The following is a 22,707-nucleotide window of genomic DNA, read 5'->3' as shown; positions in this document are numbered from 1 at the left end:
AATGTTGTGGTACGCACCGTACATACGCAATGTCGGTGTACGCATCGTTCATACGCAATGTCGGTGTACGCACCGTAGATACGCAATGTTGTTTTACGCACCAATGTTGTTGTACGCACCGTACATACGCAATGTCGGTGTACGCACCGTACATACGCAATGTCGGTGTACGCACCGTACATACGCAATGTCGGTGTATGCACCGTACATACACAACGCATGCGTGTGTGTGCCTGTACGACTCGTACCCCTGTACAGTACTGAACCACGGACACTGTAAAACAGCACAAGGAGGCTCTATTCGACTCGCACCTATCACATAGAGGTAGGTAGTACACACCTGGTAGCCGGGTACAGCGGGAACGATGAGTGGCTAGCTAACCCTATCCCCTTGGGGGTGACACCCATGCGTGCTCAATAAACACGACACGTATACCACCTCCTCCGGGGGAAAGGGAAAAATGGGACAAAGAAACCAAAACGAAATAATCTGCTGCTGAAGGTGCTGGCAAGGGATGCTTCACTAGATCGAACTTCAATCGCCTAGGCTCCACCCCATAAACCCTGTGAGTGAGACAGAAACACACAATGCATCATGCTAGCGCTAAGGACACACCTCCCCTGTCCCCGCAATCCCAATGAAAACACACTTACAGAAACAAAGCTTATTATCCTTCCCACAGCAGTCACGTCAAAACACATAGAAAGCCTTGTTGCTTATGCAGCCTCTTGTAATACGTGGAAGGTACTTATCTCAAGAATCACGGAGTCTCTAAGGCAGGGCCCGGATAAGAAACCTGTCTTGCACCAAGTGACAGGCGTAGAGGAACGATGCTTTCCTGCTGCAGTGTAGTTCCCTCTCGTCCTCGTAGGTCCGGAGCAATCTGAGAAGGCACTGGTTTCGCCCTCAATATTGTCGGCCAAGTCTTCTCTGCTGTGCAGAGGCTCCGCGCCATAAGACGCGCTGTGGGGTCAAGGTACGGGGAGCCGGTGCTGTTTCCTTGTTCGTGGCCCTAGTATCAATGGCGCATGCGCCCAAAGCAGTTCTAGTAGCGCGACGCACTACGGCAAAGAATGTTTCCTGTAAATGGGCTCCACGCCCGGTGATGTTGCCGTCTGAAGAATACCTGTGACGGTCTCTCAATACGGGTGGATTTCGCTCGTCAGCTTACCTTCGGTCCTCAGGGAAATCAGGAAGTGTTCCGAGTGGCAAGCCCCACGTTCCCAGTGGGCGGAGCTTAAATAAGCCAATCCCATTGCGCTCCCAGGATTGTGGGAGCGGTAGTTCTGTCTCCCCGTCTCATGGGAGAGGTAGTTCCAAATCCCCCCTCCACATTCACACCATGCGTTATGTGCCTCCTCTAGAGCGTCTCCCCCCCCCCTAGACCTGACAGCACAACACTACAAAACACGTCTACAGTGAACAAAACATGGAAATGACTGACCTGGCCACATCCAAACGGGCAACCAGAGGGGCAAACTCACAACTACCCCTTATAACACACCCACCAAAAACTCAAACTGAGGCCCACCCACAAATGGACCAATAAAAAGGGCCCACACACACAAACCATGAGCCTTTGCTACAGACTCACTGCAGCTAGAGAGCACACACCAACAACTGCACCCATCCACCTTAACATATACACCTTCACACAACCTCCTTCACACATAACCCCTCTTCACATTCCGACCTACACCTTCACATTCAGACCCACACACCCTCACCCCACACCATGCCCACAGACAAGAATCCAAAGTTCACAAGGGAGGAGCTGGAGATCCTTGTTAATTAAGTCATCAGAGTGGAGCCACAGCTGTTTGGAACATTGGTCAGACAGAGCAGCATAGGTGAAAAATCACGCCTGTGGTAGAGGATCGTCGATAGGGTGAATGCTGTTGCACCCATCAGAAGGACCAGGACTGAATGCCAAGCCAGGTGGTACGATCTGCGGAGGTCGGTCAAGCGAAAAATGAATAATGACTACGCCCAGAGCAACATCACTGGAGGTGGTGGGCCCCGCAGACCAGTACATTTCCATCCCTGGGAGGAGAAGGTGATGGCCCTGCTTCCGCCGGTGGGAGTACATGGACTTCAAGGAGTTGCAGAGCCTGGTGAGTACACAAACAACTTATGTAACATGGGAGTAATGGCATCCACACCCCAACTACACCAAATGCATGCAACTACCCCCAAATCCTCACTGGCCAGAACCACAGTCAAAAACAATGCTAATGCCACTAACATGTGTATGCCCCATTGAGAAAGCAAGGCCATGGTATGTCCCATGCTACACGAAGCACTAACCCAAGAATGGATGTCTGGTATGCTGGGAGGGTGGGTGTCACAAAACGCATTGTTGAACTCCAAATCAGACACAATTGCCCTCATCCCATATGGCTCAGGTACATACCCATGCACCATGCGCAATGCACAGGGATTGGGAAAGTACTGACAAGATAGCTCACACTTGGCCCTGGTGTAGGCAGCACAAGGCCCTCCTGTGACCAGTGCAAACACAAACACCAAGACAACAAGGTCAGATATCTAGGACAGGAACTCACACTCACTGTCATGGCAGCATGCTCCATGGGGGACAGCTACATCACCTGGGAGCCCCAGTGCCAAATCACACTACACCCACCAGCAGGCACTGTCACACACACCCCTTACACAAGCAGACACCCCCGGGACAGGCAATGGATTTACCCACTGTCACAATGGACATGTAACACAACAAGACCAATACATAGCGGAAGAAGTATCCAAGCCAAAAATCTACATGTCAAAGACTCAGGAGAACATATCAATCTGTCCCCCGCAACATGCCCATCCACAAGTTAACATTGAGGAGAATGCTAGCCAAATACAACTACCTGGAGGAGCAGTGCCAACTTGAATGTGTATGACACATGGATGTTGCATGAAACAGCATTAACATTGTCTGTCTCTCACACACAGGGCAACGTGATGAATCTCCCCCCAAGAATGGGGGTGAAGAATCACAGTCCCAGGCACGGGAGGAACCTGATCCCACCGGCAGCGACGCCTCTCAACACTCCGCGGATGACCCCGACCGGCCTGGACCCTCTGCTGTCCAAGCCCCTGCAGCACCTGGTTCAGGAACATCTGTGGCAACCACCACCCCCATTCCTGCCACATCCCAGGAGACACAGAGGAGCCGTGCCCGCAGTGAACAACTGAGCCAGTCTGACCAGGAGGGACAAGGTGCGCCGAACACCCAGGAGGAGGCAGACAACACCGCCACTAACATCCCTCAGGGGTCCCGTAGACCCGATGTGCCCACAACGGCAGCCCAGGCTCGTGTGGGCAGGGGTGGTGGGAGTGTAGGCAGGCGGAGGCGAGAACCTGACCAGCCAGCTGAAGAGACCGGTATGTCACACATAGACAACATCATGGACGCATACCGGCGTGACACCAGGGAGTTCAGCCAGGTAGTGGTGGCCCTCACAGAGATAAAGGGGACCATCACAGAGATGAAGAACCAGCAGGTCGAGCAACACGCCAGTCAACAAGAACACCAAGGACGGATGGAGGCAAGACTGGTTGAGCTCCTGGCGGTGCAAAGGGACATAAGCCATTCACTCCGTTGGATCGCCGACAACATGGGCAATCCTCCCTATGCAACCAGGCGAAGACCACCACCAGACACAGGGAGGGAGGAGGACGAGCATTCATCCGACGGAGCGTCCCAAGCATCGTCAAGACCTGCATCTGAGGGTCCCCCGAGGAAGGTGGGTCGTCCACGGAAAAGACCGTGAGAGGCAGCGGCCCATCCACATCTCCCAGGTCACCTGGCCTGGCACCTGGCCTTCATGTGCGACAGCATCACCTCATTGACTGACATCATCTGCCACATGGACTTGCTGGTCACAGTCTGACCAATGATGCCAAACACTGTGGTCTGGACTCTGCTGACTTCAAATGCCAAGGATCCCAGCTCCCCCTGTGAACTTTGGATTCTATGGTCCCTGTATTGGACCTTTTTCTTTGTAGAAATCACGCCCCAGACCTATAATAAAAAAAAGAATAATTGAAATTTTATGTTGCAGTCATTTAGCATGAGTCCACAACATACGTGTGGGGATATGTCAAAGTATGCCTGAGTGTGCAACTAACTCCAGCCATCCATACACTTGGATCGGAGTCCGGTCGAGGACACACATGGGTCACAATGTATAATCAAATACAGACATGGAGCCCAATACTCACCCGTGATGGCCTCAAGCTGCTGAGGGGGGGCTTGCAATACTGCTCAGACAGACCAATTTGGAAGAGTATCATGAAGGCATAGAGGTCATGGGTCATGTGGAGGTGCCCGGGGAGGGAGTCCCAGGTCTGTTTGGCGAGGTGGGAGAACTATCTCCTGCATGCAGTTGTTCTGTGGATGTGATGAATGGTGGCCAGGGCAAGGTGGGCTGCACATAGTTGGGCCAATGGGGTGTTGGATGACAGACGTCCAAGGTCGGTTTTGGGTCTGGGGTTGTGGACTGCCTCCTGAGTGTGGTTGAGGAGTCTGAAGGTGATCCTGCAGCAGACAGTGAGCCATTGTAGCTATCTCAGGGGGACGGTGATGTGGCTGGGCGGGGGATGTTGAAGATGAGGTATGCGGATGCACCCTCCTGCAGTTTTGCTGTTGTTCCTCCGTAGAGGGCGGTGCTGTAGTTGACCCGGCTGGTGTCGTGGACCTGGGGGACGGTTTGTCTTGCCTTGGAGTGGATCTATCTGTGGATCATTTGCAGCATGAGGTACAGATGGTGTTGAGTTGCATGGTAATTGTGAGCGATGAGTCCATGATGAACACCAGCTTGCGTGCATGGCCACTGGGTGCTGGTGCGGTGCCCAGGCCGGTGGGACACAAGGAGTTGACCCAGACGTAAGGGGACAATCCTCAGATGATGACCTCAGTCCTTTCCAAGTCCAGCCTCAGGTGGCTGATGTTCAGCCATTCGTCAACGGATCTCATGCCTTCTTGAAGGTTGGATCTGGCAATGGCTGGGTCTTTGGTGAGGTTGAGGAGCAGCTGTGTGTCAATGGCATACAAGATGATGATGAGGTTGTGTGCGCATGTGATGCAGGAGAGAGGGGTCATGGAGACATTGAAGATCGTCACGCTGAGAGAAGAGCCCTGGGGCATGGGCCAGATGACCCCAGTGTACTACATGCTGCAGGGTGGAGGCCGACTCCCTGGGCATTGCTGGTGAGCTACTTGTTGATTTAACCCTGGGCCCTCCTCTGGATACCAGTGTTGGAGATGTGTGAGCTGACAGTGTGGTAGCACATGGTGTAGAATGCCGTTGAGAGGTCAAGGGAGGTGGTCTCACCATTGTTGAGCAGGGCAAAGTTGTCGTTGGTGGTGGCAATGATGACGGTTGCAGTGGTGTGATTACTGTGGAAGATGGTCTGGTGCCGGTTGCCTGGAGCTGTTTGTGTGGAGGAAGTTTGTCAGTTGCTCGTTGAGTGTCTTCCTGATGACATTTGCTGGGTAGGGAAGCAGGGTGATGTTCCAGGAGATCCTGCGGTACTGCCGTCTGTTGTTTAAGAAGGGCCTGGTTCTCTGCATGCCTCCAGCTCCCATTGAATGTGGCAAACTCAAAGCAGACATTCATGACGCGCTGGACGTGGGCTTCAAGGATGGGGAATGATGTGGTTGAGATATTGGCAGGTGGTGTATTTGCTGCTGACGGGAGTCCAGAACCTGAGGGGGGTTTGTCCTGCGGATAATAGTGCTGTCTGCCTCTGTGTGCCAAGGCTGTCGTGTATGGCCATGAGCTTGCAGTGGTAGTAAGTTGCAAGGGATTTGATCTGCCTTGCAAGGGTGGGGTGTCTTTTGGATGGAGATGTGCTGTCAGTTCACTCACAATGCTGATGAGCCATTGATGTTGTGTGTTTTGGTGCCTCGGCCCTATCTGAAGGATCTCCACTTGTCCTTGCTGATGATATGGTGATGGCTGTGTGTGGTGTTTTCCAGGGCTGTAAGGTAACTGATGGTTCTTTGTGTTGCAAGGTTTGCACAAGAGTCCGGCTAGATCTGTATGAGTCCAGTAGGTCTGCATTGTCCCAGGTGGCTTAACTGTTGTTGTGCTTCCCAGGAAAGTCCGTCAATGTGGCAAGATTGTTGGATCAGTTGCTGATCCAGTGTGTGAGGTTGCAGGGTGTGGCGTGGTGTTGTTTTGAGTGTCCCACACAGATTGTCTGTGGTGACTTACATCAAGCATCTTTGGGGGATCGTTAGCGGGGTGTGGGGCAGTGTGTTGCTTGTCGGAGACGTGGATGCAAATGTTGATGGACCAATGATGGATGGTGGTGTGGTTCTCCTCCAGCAAGAAGTTACTGGCCCCCAGCCACATGTAGCCTGTGGAGGTGAGGACGTGCGTGCAGATGTACGTGTTGATGGCTTAGCGGAATTGTGGATGTAGGCCTGGAGATCTGTAGATGAGTGTTACTCTGAGGGTTGCCAGGGGGTTGGTGCAAAACCGGATTTGTGACTCTGAGGGTGTACTTGTGAATAAATTGCAATTCATCCTCCGGGATTGTTGGTGCCGTCCCTGCGGGTGATCTTGTATCCGTCTGAGATGGCAATGAAGAAGTTGTGTGCTGAGGATGCTTTTATCCAGGTTACTGTCATGAAGGTGATGTGTGGGGCTGTTGTGTTGAGGAGGTAACAGAGTCCAATGGCGTGCTGGTGGACGGAGTGGGTGTGGAGTAGGAGGCACATGAGCTGGTTGTTCTGACAGGGTCTGGTAGGCGGGACAGCGCTGTGCAGGCAGTTGGAGTTGCACACTCAGCATGCGAAGGTGTCGTGTGTGCGCTTAGGGGTTGCCTGATAGCAGGCGGTTGATTGTCTGGAGAACATTGCTTGGAGGGTGGCTACAGCATGAGCCTGTTGTGTGACGTGGGTCATACAAGGACCAGAGGGTCGTGCACTGTGCACGTTGCAGGCGCAGATGGTCCTGCCTTTGGCACGGCGTTGGCGCAACAGTGGCACAGACAAGCTGCTGGCTGCATTTAGAATGGGTGGAGGGGGAAGGGAGGAGCATTTTTGAGGCGTGTGGGTTGCAGAATCAGGGCACTCGGTGGGGCGGCGCCGCAGGTGAGGCAGCAGCAGGCGGAAGGGGTGAGAAACTAGGCAAAAAGTAGCACACAAAGACCAGGAGGTCAGAAAGGCACAGTGCAACAGGTGTATGTAAAGGAAGGAGTGTCAGGTTACTCATGGGTCACTCCTAGAAAATGAATGAACAATCACCAAAAATGCCCGCCACAGGATCAGGCAACAAAATGCGGAGCTGCGCACAGGAGACACACCATCAGCAGGCGTTGACGTCCCATTGTGGGGAGCAACATGCACAAATACATACACAACCAGGTACTTCATGCACAATAGAGATTATTAGCCATGAAGAACTGCATGCATGTTGCCGAAGTACATATACACTCATATGCTCAATCTTTGACAATTATGCCATAGATGACACATGCAAACTGGCAAGTGATCTGCAGTGACAGAGATGAGGCACTTTGGATTGTGCTGAACACCTTTATTCCACAAACTCACACAAAGGGAAATGCATCCATATGAACAGACTCACAGGTCAGTTGACATAACATGTGGGACATACGCTGGACCCCCCCCTTCACAACACGGATGATGTAAATCCCAATGAACTGGCACACAAGTTAAGGGGATGAGCCAAACACATCCTGCTGCACACGGAGAGGCTGCAATTCCCCATAGAGCCTGTTGTTGTGATGTCCCACACTTTGTCCACCCGTAGCATCCGCAATGTTTCAGAGGCAAGGTTTACACACATTGATGCCTACATCAGACTCCACACTCCACTACAGATGACTGTCAAGAAGGGTGACTATCATGTCATGGGAGTGATGCTACATGTTATATACTCCATGGTGAGAAGACATGTATGCATGTTACCACAACATTCACAGAAGCAGTCCCCACACATTCCCAACCCGTACCACCACCAAAAAGCCTTGCTGCAATCCTTACCCAAACTGACATTTCCGCTTGTCCGTGCATGGAAAGCTGATTCAGCACACGGTGCAATCCTCATGAGGAATAGCAAGAGGACAAAGATGACACGAGCAGACAACAGGCGCAAAAACCTGGGAATGACAGACACAAAAGAAGTCACCTAAAACAATTCTCGCCACACACATGGTCATTTACGAAGCATGAACAATGTTGGACACATGCAAATTTCAAAGAAAGTCTCTCCGCAAAACTGTGTGGCATGACATCATCACTCGAGTGACACATCAGAACACACATCAAAGTAACTTTGCATTCAGTCAGCTGGACACACACATTGCAACACATGCCACTCAATGCTACAAGCTTGCACACTCATACCCAGTGACTCACCATTATGAGAAGTAGTTGCGTATGAGCTGATTCCGGATATCCTCCTCCTCCTCCTTCTTTTCATCACTAGCTTCGTGATCAAGCCTTTGATCCTCCACGGGTGGATGTTCCTGCTCATCCGGATCCAGGATGAGTGGCACTGCGTTTTGAACTGCCATGTTGTGCAGCATGCAGCACACGAGGAAGATTTGGCAGACCTTCTCTGGTGCATATGGGAGGGACCCGCCTGTCTTGTCAAGGCACCGGAATCGGCTCTTCAGGAGTCCAAACGTCCTCTCAATCACTCGCCTGGTCTGCCCGTGTGCATTGTTGTACCGGTGATCTGCAGCTGTTCTTGGGTTGCGGAGAGCTGTCATCAGCTATGGCATGTTGGGATAGCCAGAGTCCCCTACATGGAAACATCATGTGAAGAAGTGGGTCAGGAGATGCCGTAAGAGACAAAGATACCGCAACACATAGGACAAAAAGAGTATACCCACCAACTAGACATGCTTGTTCGTTGTGCAGCCGCAGCATCATTTGTGGCACCCTGCTACACCTTATGATGTAGGCATCGTGTGCTGATCATGGAAAACGTGCACAGACATAGGAAATCAGCATGTGTTAGCAAGACACACCACAAGGGCATTTATCGAGTGGTAATGTTTGCGGTTGCGATAGGCTTGTTCCTGTGCCTGTGGTGGTACAAAAGCCACATGTGTACCATCAATGGACCCAATTACATGGGGCATCCCACCCAGGGCATAGAAATCACCCTTGCCATCTGTCAACTCCTCTGGAGTAGGAAATTTGATGAATTCATCAAGGTGCTCCAACATGGCTGCTAAAACATCACGCAGGACACGGCTGAACATAGTCTGTGACATCCCACCCACATCAGCTATGGTAAATTGAAACATACCTGTGGTAAAAAAATGTAAGGCTGCCATCACCTTCATCTTGGGGGTCAGCGCAGTAGGATACCTGTGTTGCGGTTGGAGGTGTGGGGCCAGCTTGTCTGTCAAGTCCTCAATCAACTGTTGAGTGAATCTGTAACGGCGGATGCAGGCACGTTCCCTCATGGCAGCCAAGTCTGGCATTAGTCTTGGGACAGGTGGTGCCCTGCAAAACATAGTTTGGAAGAATGAAGATTGAGAGTCGGCCAACATCAATGTCGATGAACAGAGCATATGCTACACTGCTAATACACATTAGGTAACTATGGAGTCGGGTGTGTGCAATACATACAGGACACATATGCCAGCATGCTTGCACTCCTACAAAAAGCCTGATACACCTGTTGATTGTCAAGTCTACATGACATGCCCTGAAATGATTTGGGGGACATTCTGATTGAACAGCCAGAGATATCACCGGAGTGACACACAACCACATAGCTGCATTGGAAGGATGTCATCTCATCCAGACAGCTGACTGCAAGGCACACGCACAGGTCACATGAAATGTCAACTGTACATATCAAACACAGTGCGATGAAGGGGTACACGTGACAACACAAAGACACAGCCATTGAGACAACGCACACATGTATGACTGGAAAAATATGATGTCAGATGCACACAGACCCTACAGCTGTGGGAATCCACATGTGGCATGGTGTGCGTAGATGTGTTCCATGCCCATCTCCACACAGACCCCTGTTGGATTCACCAACAGTAGATGCAGTTGACGGGACACTGACATCAAGCTCATGGGAACACATGACACACACCTGACATAGTCCCAAAGGGGCACGCTGATCATGACAAGTCAGTTGATAGAGTGTCCCTGTCCCTGGCATCAGGAGACAGGTGCGGGTGTTGATGACTGTGCCACCCACTGCTGCTGTGCATGACACAGTTGCACTACAGACTAGGGGTGGGCGGAATTTGCAAAATTAACTTTTGCAAATTGTCGCGAAAACGCAAAAAATCTCCACAAACACGCCGGAAATATCGCGAAGACGCGGAAGTTTTTTTCCCGCCTGCTCGCGGTATTTTTTGCGTGATCGCGGGTCGCCAACTTACCCATGCGGTTGCTCGAGGGCGTGGCCATCTTGTCTTCACTTGTCCCGCCCTCTCGCGATGTTTACTTCCTGTTCCGGGTCGCGCAATGCATGTTCGCGCCCGTTCGCGGTCGAAATTTCCTGTTCGCGACCGCTTTTACTTGATCGCGTTGCTTTTTGCTTGCTCGGGGAGAAAATATCGCGCAAACTTGCGCACGTGGTCGCAATGGGCGCGGCCATCTTGTTTTTCACTCTATTGCATGGTTCTGGGGCCTGATTTTCAATCCTCCCAAAATCCTTTCAATCCTTTGTTTATAGCCACTTTTTTTGGATCTTTATTACTTATTATTTCTCTAACTATTTTCCTGCTTCTATATTTTTGGTTTTTGTCTACTTTTTTTTTGTTTTTTAGCTACTTTTTCTCTTTCTATTGCCTGCTATTTATTTCCTTTACTCCTTTATTTATTTTACCTTTTCTTTCCCGCCCCGTCCCCAGAACCATGTCCAAGGGTAGGGCTGTTCGCCGGCGCAGCCAGAGCCGCGACCGCCTTCTTTGCGGAAGGCGGCGCCCACAAGGGGTGCAGGCACGGGCCTTATTTGGGGAGGAGGAGTTGGCTGCACTAATTTTCTTTGTGCAGCGCCACCTCCCCTCAACCATGGCAGCAGGTGGCAGGCCTGGGTCCGGGTACGGCCTCCAGGAGCGTCGGTAGCGGTGGGGGAAGGTGCGCCGGGTAGTGTCGCGCATCTCTGGGGTCCGGCGCACCCAGGCACAGCTGACGCACCGGTGGTCCGACATCCTGGACCGTGAGCAGGACCTGCTGGACCTGCTAGGAGTGGAGGTCCCGGGGCTTGGTGAGTACATATTTAATTACTACAACTTTGTGTCTGTTCTTCTGCTCTGTGTTATATATTGCGAATATTTTTTTTCCTTCCAACCAGCTAGAATGTTGCTGCTTACAATACATTCCAGGTTAATAACGTTTAAAAGTCTTCTGTGATTATGGTGCTCTTCTGCGCTACTACTAATCTTACTTGTTTGCAGCTTTGCGTTTGCGCTTGCTTAGCGTGATTCTTTACAAGTTTATTTTAGAGAAATTAAGTTACGTAATGCTACAGTGACTCTAGTCCACTCCTTACTTTGTCCCGTCACTAATAGATAGGGGCGGATTGATGTTTAGGTACACTACTTTGTATGAGCTTCTAATTTGTTAGTGGTATGCGTGATGCCCCCTCACTCAGTTACGTGACGTGCTGCTAGTACGGCAGTCTTTAGAACCTTTTCTAGTTTGTTCAATGAGTGGTGGTAGGCTTAGCAGTTACTTAGCAGTAGTAGATCAGCATCAATCAAACCAAAATTTGGTGTATACAAAAAATGTAGTCATGTTCATGTGTCCTCCATGATTTGACCATACGCATTGTTGAGGAATACAGTGGAAATGCATACTTAATGTACAATTGGCATGCCTGGAATAGGTGGGCTAGGTTGGGTGGTACGTTGTACTTAGGCTTAGTTGTAACTTAGTTTTCTGGAATCAGAATGGAAGACTGGATTACTGTTGATAAATAGTAACTCAAGTAGTCGAACTGCGAATCCCCCGATATTACATGTTGACCAGATGAGATCGGTCAATGTAGTTATTGCAATTGTTGTTTACATAAGTGTTTTTTGACCGTTGTTGAAAAATATTGTATTTGTTTGACACCATCCATCAATGTTTGTCTCTTTCTTATATCTTTCCTGTTCATCAGCACCCAGGGGCAGACCGACAGGGACTGGGCAGTCGGCGGGACAGGAACAACACCACCAGGAGGACACCGCTGAGGGCTCCTCTGCTGGCCCCAGTAAGTCTTCTTGTTTTTAATAATATTTCTTATTCCATAACTTTTACTGCCCCATATTTTTCCTGAACTATTGTTGGTTTCCAAATGCTATTTTTTTACCACCAATTATCCTTCGATCTGTATGGTTTCAAAAATCTTATCCCTGCCTCCGCTATGATGACTCTGAGTACTACTACTACTACATACTATCAGTCTGTCTGTACTGTAGTAGCTAGTCTTGCCCAGTTGGCCAGTGCCACTCTTTGTGAAAGGTTGTAATATAAAACTCATATTCACCAGTAGCTCGAGCCATTGAGTCCAATCCTTTGGGTCGTCGTCTTGTACTACTTTTACTCTTATTGATCTTGAGGCTTTGAAAATTCACAGCAACAACAGCCCTACCAGATTTATTACTATTTTGATATGATACCCTATAGGACATACTACTGTTGTAGAGATCTTGCAAATACATTTGCACCAGAAAATAGGATGTTGGTGATGGTAGGTTGGACCTTCCTTGCACACCTCAATCAGAAATTCTGCACCCACCACAATTCCACTGCTTGACTATAGTACTGTCTTGTCATAACTATTAGGTCTCGGAACCCTCCCCCCAAGATACCCAACAAGTAGACAACCCAGAACATAACACACCCAACCTCTCAGTCGTGGAAGCAATTCACATGCACACCCTTACTTTAATTTGCTCACTCGTGTAAGTTAGTCCACACCAAATACCACCAAGTCTATGTAAGTTCAAAATGTTTATTTCAATTTGAGAAGGTCTGTACACTGTTTTCTTAGCAGCACCAACCGGAAAATCAATAACATTAAAACAATATACATTGTTACACTTATACAGTTGGGAATTAAATCATGATAACTGAACAGTGGTGGAAGGCAGCACCACCATCCCATAGCAATTTAGTTTATATAAATTTATAAAAGAAGATGTGAGTGAAGGGACCCCTCACCTTAGAAGAACCTAGTACTGGTAGTTGTTGCATCATTCAAAAGCTCTGGTTCGTAGAAGGGAATCTTGCGTCTGTAATGCGAAAAAAGAAATGGTGTGCGTTAGTATATTGCAACTTGCAAGCATTTCTCAGCCGTGCCAAAAAGTGTAGCATCTATGGATAAGCAATATGGACTAACAGTAACAGTAGTACACCAGTACTTCCTAAAAAAGTGGCTTGTTAATGTTTGTGGACCGCTTGTACGCAGCGCGCAGACTAGACAGTAGGAGTGTGAGGCAGGTCATGTGGGCTCAAAGGTGTCTTAAGAAGCTGCAAGGTAAAGGTAACGTCACATGTGCAAAAATAAAAGCCACAAATGTAAATTGGTAGCATGGCTAGGGCTAATTAAGCAAAGGCTACAATGATCATTTATAACTATTAGTGTCTACTCTACTACTACCTGATTTGTACTAGTGATGTATGTTAGTATTAACTCATTTTTCAACCTTGCAACTGATCAATAGGGGGGAGGTGTATATGACGCCTAAAAAATGTGTAATGTTTTCTAGGCGCACTACCGACCACCAGTGCCGGGGCCAGCGAACAAGGCGACGCGGAGGGAGAGGATGCGGCAGTTGCTGCCGATACCGACGAAGGAGCGGTAGGGGGAGTGGCAGCACCAGTGGCAGGCGGTGGTAAGTTAGATTCATAATCCTTAACTATTGTTGAACTTGACAGCACACTCACTGCAAGGGTGTACTGTATGTATATGTATACTGTACAGTTGTGACTTAGGGCCCCATTAGGATGGTGGGCGTATTGCCCCCGCCGGGCCGGCTGGAATTCACTGCCGACACCGCAGGGGCAAACCTCCGCCATCCCTGTAGAAATTATTCAGACCCCCCACATGTCGACCAGGCGGAAAAGGGTTCAATATGCCGGTGGTGTCTTTCTGAACACACCGCCAGCCATATAATCTGCATTTTGGAATGCCTTTGCGTGGCGGCATTGCTGTCCGCCACGGAAAGGCATGCAGACATTGCAGAGTATGCTTGGGTGCCCCCATGGAGGGTACCTACCTATGCTATGGTACCCCCCGCCTTTCCAAGCAAAACGTGACAGGCTCCGTGCGGGGCCTGTCATGTTGTGCTTCGAAAAGCAGCACAACATGTATTTTTAGCATTGCTTTCGGCACCGCCAACCAGAATGTTAAAAAAACAGGATGCGCCAGCCACTGTGCCGGGCACATGATCCTAATTAATTGTCCCCACGGGACCCCAACCCTTTTTAGCGTAAGGATGGCGACATACGATGTCGTAAGTTTTAAGTATGAGTTGTTGTGAACGTTTGAAGTGTGAACTATAAGACTAGAATCCCTTTAATTGGCATAGGAGCGGGAGTATTGAGTAACCAATGGCCTCATCTATCTAATTTCAACTCCGCTTTGAAAGTTTTATGGAGAAGAGCACCTGGTGCACTGTTCAACTAAAAAGTGAAAGACGGGTGGAAGGAAGAAGGACGGGCGCGATTTAAAATGTTATGTACTACTGTGCTTTATAGTGCTACTCTACCATGCCACTATGTGTATAAATAATTAACTTGTCTTACTGTTTTTCTAAGAGTATATTTTACAATTGTCTTGTTTTTTTCTTTTTGATACACAGCTACTCCTAAACTAAATCGAAGGGAGTTGGCCGCCAAGGCACGGCGCCGGAAGCTGGAGGCAATCCAGCGAGAATACCGGCGGCTGGTGGTCTTAGCCGAGGAGGAGGAGGAGACTGCGGCTGCAATTGACGAAGCCTCCTCCCGTGGCCCGGGCCCCAGCCACCACCCTCCAGCGGTACAGCGCCACCGTCTGGCGGCTGCCCGCCGCCACCGTGCCCTCTCCGGTGCCCCCCCCACTGTGGCTGCAACTGCCGCACCCTGAGACGCTGCGTCGCCCGTTTAGAGGGCGAGATGCGCCAGATGCGTGTCCTCCTCGAGTCCCGCTTCACCAGTTAGTCCCTGTCATCCTGTTCTGCCCCTTTTTTAATTCTTGTTCTAACTTCTTAACTCGTTTGGGCGTTACAGACTTTTTTCTATTATGGACAGTGGTTGGGGTTAGGGAGGGGGGTGGGTCAGCTTTTGTGGGTTTAGTTTATTTTTGTTAGGGTAAATTTAATATATTTTTCTATGTTACATGCAATGTTGTTAATGTTTTGTAGGTGGGGTAACTGTTTAACATCACACTGTTTCCTTGCTGGTGCATGGCCGCCCACAGCCTGTGTTTGATTTCAATAATTGGCTGACTGTATAAGACACAAACAGATAGATGAGAGACACACCTCACTCATTGACTGGTCCTTCTAGTACTTTCAGTCTGTCCTCTAGTCTATGCATTCTTTGTACCGGTGTGTGAAAACGAAATCATTGACATGTCCATTATTAATTCTGCCTCACCCAAACTTGTCTCTTACCGGTGCTTGATGTTTATGTCCAACTGTGTCACAGCACTGGCTGGATGGTGAAGATGGTTTCCTTTTTCATACATGCCATGATTGGGGTGGTGGTGGTGGTGGTGGTAGTATAGTAGTAGTAGTAGACACTGGCAGGGCGGCAGCATTTCCAAAAAAAGAAAAGGAGACAGTCAATCGCCTTTGAGAGACTGTTAGAGGAGTAGTTGAATGAAGTACAGTACAGAACTTACCGAGCAACAATAATATGCTCAAATATTTGACAAAAAAACTGAATGGTGGTTAGGAGGATAGCCTACTAGACAGAGTTACAAACTATAGTTGTGTCGAGTCACTTGACTATGCCTACAGCCTAACAGTTAGTGCTGTATATGAGGAATGACAACAAACAAATCCAATCAATGCCGGCAATTCATGCTGAGGTATATGTTCCTTTGTTAAATAAAATAACCTCTGAAATATCCTACTCATGGGTGGCCAAGCAGAAGAAGATCATCGCTCTGCCTTGAAATTGAAGTAGTGTTGCTTTCACCACATCCGCCCCAGCAAGTGTGTGATTAAGTATTGGTGTACATTTAATTTAGTTACACCTCGACAATTAGTCACACAGCCCGGGGGAAGAGGTTTAGGGTTTGTTGAATGGATGGGAAGGAGGTTTTTGGGAAAGGTTTGACATAGAAAAACAGTATGCATACATAGACAAACAAACGACAATCATTGAAGACTACCATATCCATATGTTAAGAGAGAAAAAGGCAATGCATGCATGATGATGAGAGACCCGGATTACATGCACTTCTAGTTCTTGTTCTGTTGTTCCGGCCTTAATACTTTAACACAAAGCAAACAGAAATTTTAAATATTGGTAGGGAAGAAACGTAAACACAGAGCAAACCTAATGATGATAACAACTCCAAAAACACACTGTTGTAAAGATTGTATACAAGATATTAATCAAATTATTTAAAAGAAGATAAAAGTGGATACTGTTACTGTCTTATCCCGGTCAAAAATGTGGACTGGATTTGCATCTCGGCATTCCTCTAGCTCCTCTCGTCCATCAATCTTGGGTGTGTCGCCTCGCCACTGCCCGGCTGGAAAAAAAAAGGTGATGGATTGGTAAGGTAATTAATATGCATTGTAATGTTTTACAAAGTTTAGGGCAAGGCCCGGCCTGTAATTGTAGATGGAAAACCAAAGAGGATATTGAGAAAGAAAGTGAAAACAAATGCACAAGTGATGGTGTAGTGCAACAAGAACACTTTCCGAGGTGGCATGTATGCATCATCTCTACTCTAGTCAGTTTCCAGCATTGACCTTCAACAGTAACAGGAGAGAGCAGGCCCACATTGCTTAGCATTAGCACATCCTACGTTAACACTTTAGAGTCCTTTTTTTTCTCTCAAAGAGTTGGACAAACGCAAAGCACATTATCCATTCCAAACATAGCATTTTACAGTTTAAGTTAGTAAAATCAATGCACTGAGTCATCCCACCGCTACACTTTATTCAACTTCTACACAGACATTTGGGTCTGCTGTGATTGTTGTTGACGTGTTTACCTTTAGGCTTTTCCGTTTTATGCCACTCCTGAAACATCCTCCTGACTTCATCATCATCTCTGATACTTTTACTGACTGACTGACTGAAGATCGGCCTGCAGTATAAGTAAAATTTTTATGACACAACAAGAGTAGAAATATAAATATTACTGACTTGAGTCATTCTTTATTGTGTACAGAAAGATAGATTACTACTAGTACACTTTGACATCACTTTGTGCACAACAAACAAACAACGCAAACACAAAGACCAATAGCTCAGAGTCAGGTGTCCAATGCATGCCATTAATTGTCATCATTCATTACCTGTTCCTTCTCATCTTAAGTTAACGGGCCATCTCTTTCGCCATCATCATGATGGACGGTGCTGTTGTGTCACAGTCATTTGCATTGCGCAGATTGAGTGAGTCCCCTTCCTGTATTGAATTAAAAGCAATGTATCACCAAGATGCAGGAGAAGTACACATTTCTTATTTGCAAGGAAGGGAAAATTAGTGTGTTCTGTAGAAAGTTGATTAGTGGCAGTGCACAATTACATAAATTCATGCGCAACAAACACAACAAAATCTACATCATTCAGTCTGCGACTCTGCGGCCAATGCATGGCATCAATCATTACCTGTTCCATCTCATCTTGTTAACGGGCCGTCTATTTCGGCATCATCATCATGGACGGTGCTGTTGTGTCACAGTCATACGCATTGCGCAGATTGAGTGAGTCCCCTTCCTGTATTGAATTAAAAGCAATGTATCACCAAGATGCAGGAGAAGTACACATTTCTTATTTGCAAGAGGGGGGAAAATTAGTGTGTTCTGTAGAAAGTTGATTAGTGGCAGTGCACAATTACATAAATTCATGCGCAACAAACACAACAAAATCTACATCATTCAGTCTGTGACTCTGCGGCCAATGCATGGCATCAATCATTACCTGTTCCATCTCATCTTGTTAACGGGACGTCTATTTCGCCATCATCATCATAGACGGTGCTGTTGTGTCACAGTCATACGCATTGCGCAGATTGAGTGAGTCCCCTTCCTGTATTGAATTAAAAGCAATGTATCACCAAGATGCAGGAGAAGTACACATTTCTTATTTGCAAGAAGGGGAAAAATAGTGTGTTCTGTAGGAAGTTGATTAGTGGCAGTGCACAATTACATAAATTCATGCGCAACAAACACAACAAAATCTACATCATTCAGTCTGCGACTCTACGGCCAATGCATGGCATCAATCATTACCTGTTCCATCTCATCTTGTTAACGGGACGTCTATTTCGCCATCATCATCATGGACGGTGCTGTTGTGTCACAGTCATACGCATTGCGCAGATTGAGTGAGTCCCCTTCCTGTATTGAATTAAAAGCAATGTATCACCAAGATGCAGGAGAAGTACACATTTCTTATTTGCAAGAAGGGGAAAAATAGTGTGTTTTGTAGGAAGTTGATTAGTGGCAGTGCACAATTACATAAATTCATGCACAACAAACACAACAAAATCTAAATCATTCAGTCTGCGACTCTGCGTCCAATGCATGGCATCAATCATTACCTGTTCCATCTTATTTTCAGTTAATGGCCAGTCTTTCTCGGCTCTGAAAGGAGGATAGCTATAGTAGTCATCTGATTCATGGTCCACTTGTTTCGGAAGGACGAGGAAAGTTTGAATTTGTTGTTACCATCATCCAATCATCATTCATGAGGGAAATGGAATTGAGCAGGAGATTCAGTATGATCGAGCGGAGGAGCTGGATTCGGAGGACTGTACTGTCAAATGGCAGACACCTGAAACTTGTATATTAAATTAGAAGAGTAGAAGACGGTGATAATGGATTTGTTGCGATTCACAAGTTTATAACCGGAACGACAGACACATAAACAAAGGGGGAAAAAAGGGAGGAAGACAGTAAGTGCGAGCCTAATTGTCAGGGAAGTATAGCTCGTCCTCAAACTCCGGGGGTTCTTCCAGTAGTAGGTAATCATCTGACACAATACTTCCGTCACCTGAGCCGCTGTCCTCATATTCCTCTGTTGATTCACATATTGTGTAATTCGGTGGTATGAAGTGCTGATTCATTTTGATCATTGTTAACCTCTCCACGTTTTTTGGAGATAGACTGGTCCTTCTCAATGTTACAATGGAACCAGCAGCACTGAAAACACGTTCCGAAGAGACACTTGCGACAGGGCAAGCCAGATAGCTTATCGCCAGCCTGCTGAGCTGTGGCCATTCAGACCTTTTCCTATACCAATACTGCAATGGGTTTTGATCAACGTACACCTCTGTTGGGTTGTCCAGATAGGCCTGGACCATCCGCTCAATGTTCAGGGTTGCTGATGGTAAGCTTTTGTGCTGTTTTTTCTGTGCATCAGCACTGTGCTTACAATAGCCCATCTTTACATACCAATCCTGTAATGATAATGATTGTACTCGGCCTAATGATCCAGTTTTGTTTCTGTAGTCGATAGTGATGGTGAGTGTTGTGATTGTGAGCCAACCGCACTGCCCTCAGCCGACGAAGTTGCACTTGATTCTGCATGGCCTGCTTCAGTATCAGTACTTGTTGTGGGTTGATGTGGCGGGCTTTTAATTAGCAGCCCTTCGTTTTCAAACTTAATTGCTGCTTCAGCTATACAACTTTTGTAGCGGGCAACATCATTGTCGGAAAAAGCAAGGAATGTCTTCACTAGTCCTAATTTTGCACGTGGATCCAGAATTGTGGCACAAATGTAATGTTCTTGTGACAAAATTTTATTTTGTATCCTTACATTTTCAGTTAAGCACCTGGATAAGCTCTCCACCAAGTCATGGGCTTGCCTTCTGTCCTCTACACCTCTGTAGGATTCAGACACATTATGCAGCTCATGCTCTAGCATTTGCAACAATGGGATAGCTTGGCCCATTGTACAGTCCTCCTTGCTGACTTCACATGTGAAGACCTCAAAAGGAGACAGCATCTCAGTCAGGCATTTAATTAGGGTCCATTGCTCCCTCTGAAGGGTCATGCCTTTAACACTAGCATCACTGCTTCTGTACCAGACATATTCATGGAGGGAGCTGTGCTGTTCGTACAGACGATCAAGCATGTAATACGTTGAGTTCCAATGTGTTGCCACCTCCTGGATGAGTGCCTTGACTGGCATCCTGTCAGGTGCTTCTTTATTTGCGAACCACACAGGAGTAGAATGACGCAAGTTCCCAATGCCCTTCTCGGAACTTTCCCCACCAGGTTTCTTTAGTTACACCTTAGTAAGTGAGTACCGAGGGGGGAAAGGGGATGGGACAGAGAAGAGAAAAACTCCAAACTCAGTGGTTCAGCAGGAACCTCCTTCCTCACCGATAGTGACAGCTGTAGACACAATCATGAAATTAAATGGCGAAAACATTCATGACTTACTTGCATTTAGAAACTAAGATAACTTATCTTACCAGGAAGTGTTTTGAGTTTTGCCCCTCTTCTACTTCTCTTGCGTTGTAGGTGTCTGAAGAGAAGTCTTAACTCTGTTTGTTCTATCTTCGCAGGAATGCTACTTTTCACTACTCTACAAAAATTGGAAGACAAAGGTAAGTGTACAACCCTATTTAATTCCTAATAATCTGTAATTGCGTTTTTTCCTTTCTTTTCTAAGTATACTCCCTGATTGTTACAGAGTTGATTCAATTAATTGGAGTCTAGTGTATTTTCTATTCTGTGTATTGCCTTTGCTATCTTGAGAGAACTAATCTTAGTTTAATACTTATTTTTCTTGTGGTAAATTGACTCCCAACGTTATTAGGGTTTTAATCCACTTGAGAAGGCAATTAGAAGATCACGGACTGACTAACGTCCGCAATTCTTTAATTAGATATTTTATGAGCCAAGAAGCGAAGCAGGTATATTTGTTCTCCTTCGCTTGACTTGGCTTTAATGTATTGGTATCTTGAAAGCGTTCTATTTTTCTGCCAGCTGGTGGTGCTGTTGGTTCGAGTTTAGCCAATGTTATGACTAGCTCGTTTTTCCTTTGAGATAATAATTTGACCTTCAGTCAGCACACGAAGTGAATGACATTTATTTCACTCGCGTGTATAACAGTTTTATCTGAACACCGGCACGGAGGCTCTGTGCCATATTTCCAAGGTTTAAACTAATTAGTCACTGTGTGTTATTTATTTATAAACGCGGCGAACAAGGAGATATTTGCCCGCGTTTCTTTACAATTTTTCCATTACAGTTTTTTCCTTCAAGTAAATTCAGGCTCTCTTCAGCAGAAGTATTTACATTAATTTATCATTGTTCTTCCATAAGTTACTGCAAGCTGAGGTTTAAACATTCAAGCCTTTTTCTTATAACAATTCTTGAGTTGTTTAGTCAGAAAACGTTAATTACACTTGACATTACAAACTAACCTGAGATATTAACCCGACGGAACTAACCCCGAGTTTGACGCCACTACCCTGACTAGCTTTCACGACGCAAAAACAGGTGCTGCTCCTGAGGAATCTTCGGTGAAGTGCACCATGGAATGTTGGAGCACACCTCACCAACTGTCATTCACTGCAAGACTAGACTGCTAACAGCAATATGCTATTGCAGCAAGTTGGCAGCCATGTTGGAATTTCTACGATGCCAACAAGCACTCCAACTCAAAGGATTGGCTGCTTTCTGAGTTTGCGAAGAGAGCATATTAGCCACGGAAGCAGAAGGAGGAGGAAACCTTCTGTGATTCCTGACACATCCTAAATTCACGTTGGATGATCCTCAGCTGCTTCCGAGCTTTAAAAGAATGGCTGAAATGAGTGCATATTCTTCGGCAGATGGCCAGTAAATTGCTGACTATGGGTTCTTTTTTCAGAAAGTCTTGCACTATAATGTTTATGCAGTGTGCCAAACACGGAACCCTGAAATAGGAACCAAGTTCCATGGTCTTAAGTACATCACTGCCATTGTCTGTGGCAACAAAACCAATACCAAGCGCTCTGGGCCGCAGCCATTCCAAAACCTTGGTGCGAAACTCTTCTAAAATGTTTTCAGCCGTATGAGATTTCTCCATGGCGAACATGGCTACAGTTGCATGTTTCCGAGTACCTTCAAAAATCGCAGCTGTGTCAACAACACCTCGTGCAGATAGTTGATCTTTAACCCCCACAAAAGAGATCCAGTGTGCAGTGATGCACATGTAATCTGTGGCTTGGCAACTGGTCCACATGTCTGTTGTCAGGTGGATATTGTGCACAGCACTCTGCTGCAAACCGTGACCAACCAATTCCAGCACATCATGATGTAGTGCCGGAACAGCAATTCTTGCGAAATAGGACCGGCTGGGAACTTTCCATTTCGGGCAGATGGCAGACACAAATTCAAGGAAACCCACCCCTTCCACAAATGAAAAAGGAAGAAGGTCCAGCGCTAACATTTTAGCCAGCTTCGCATTGTACAATCGTGCTGTTGGGTGGTTGCGTTGGAACTGCCCCTCCAACCTCAACATGCTCTCAATGGTAGGCTGGCTTACTTTCCTTAGTGGTGCTGTTTTCATTAACCCACTAAGGC

Source organism: Triturus cristatus, chromosome 2_2 (assembly GCF_964204655.1).
Source record: "Triturus cristatus chromosome 2_2, aTriCri1.1, whole genome shotgun sequence".
Classification (NCBI taxonomy): Eukaryota; Metazoa; Chordata; class Amphibia; order Caudata; family Salamandridae; genus Triturus; species Triturus cristatus.
This window is presented reverse-complemented; position numbering follows the sequence as displayed.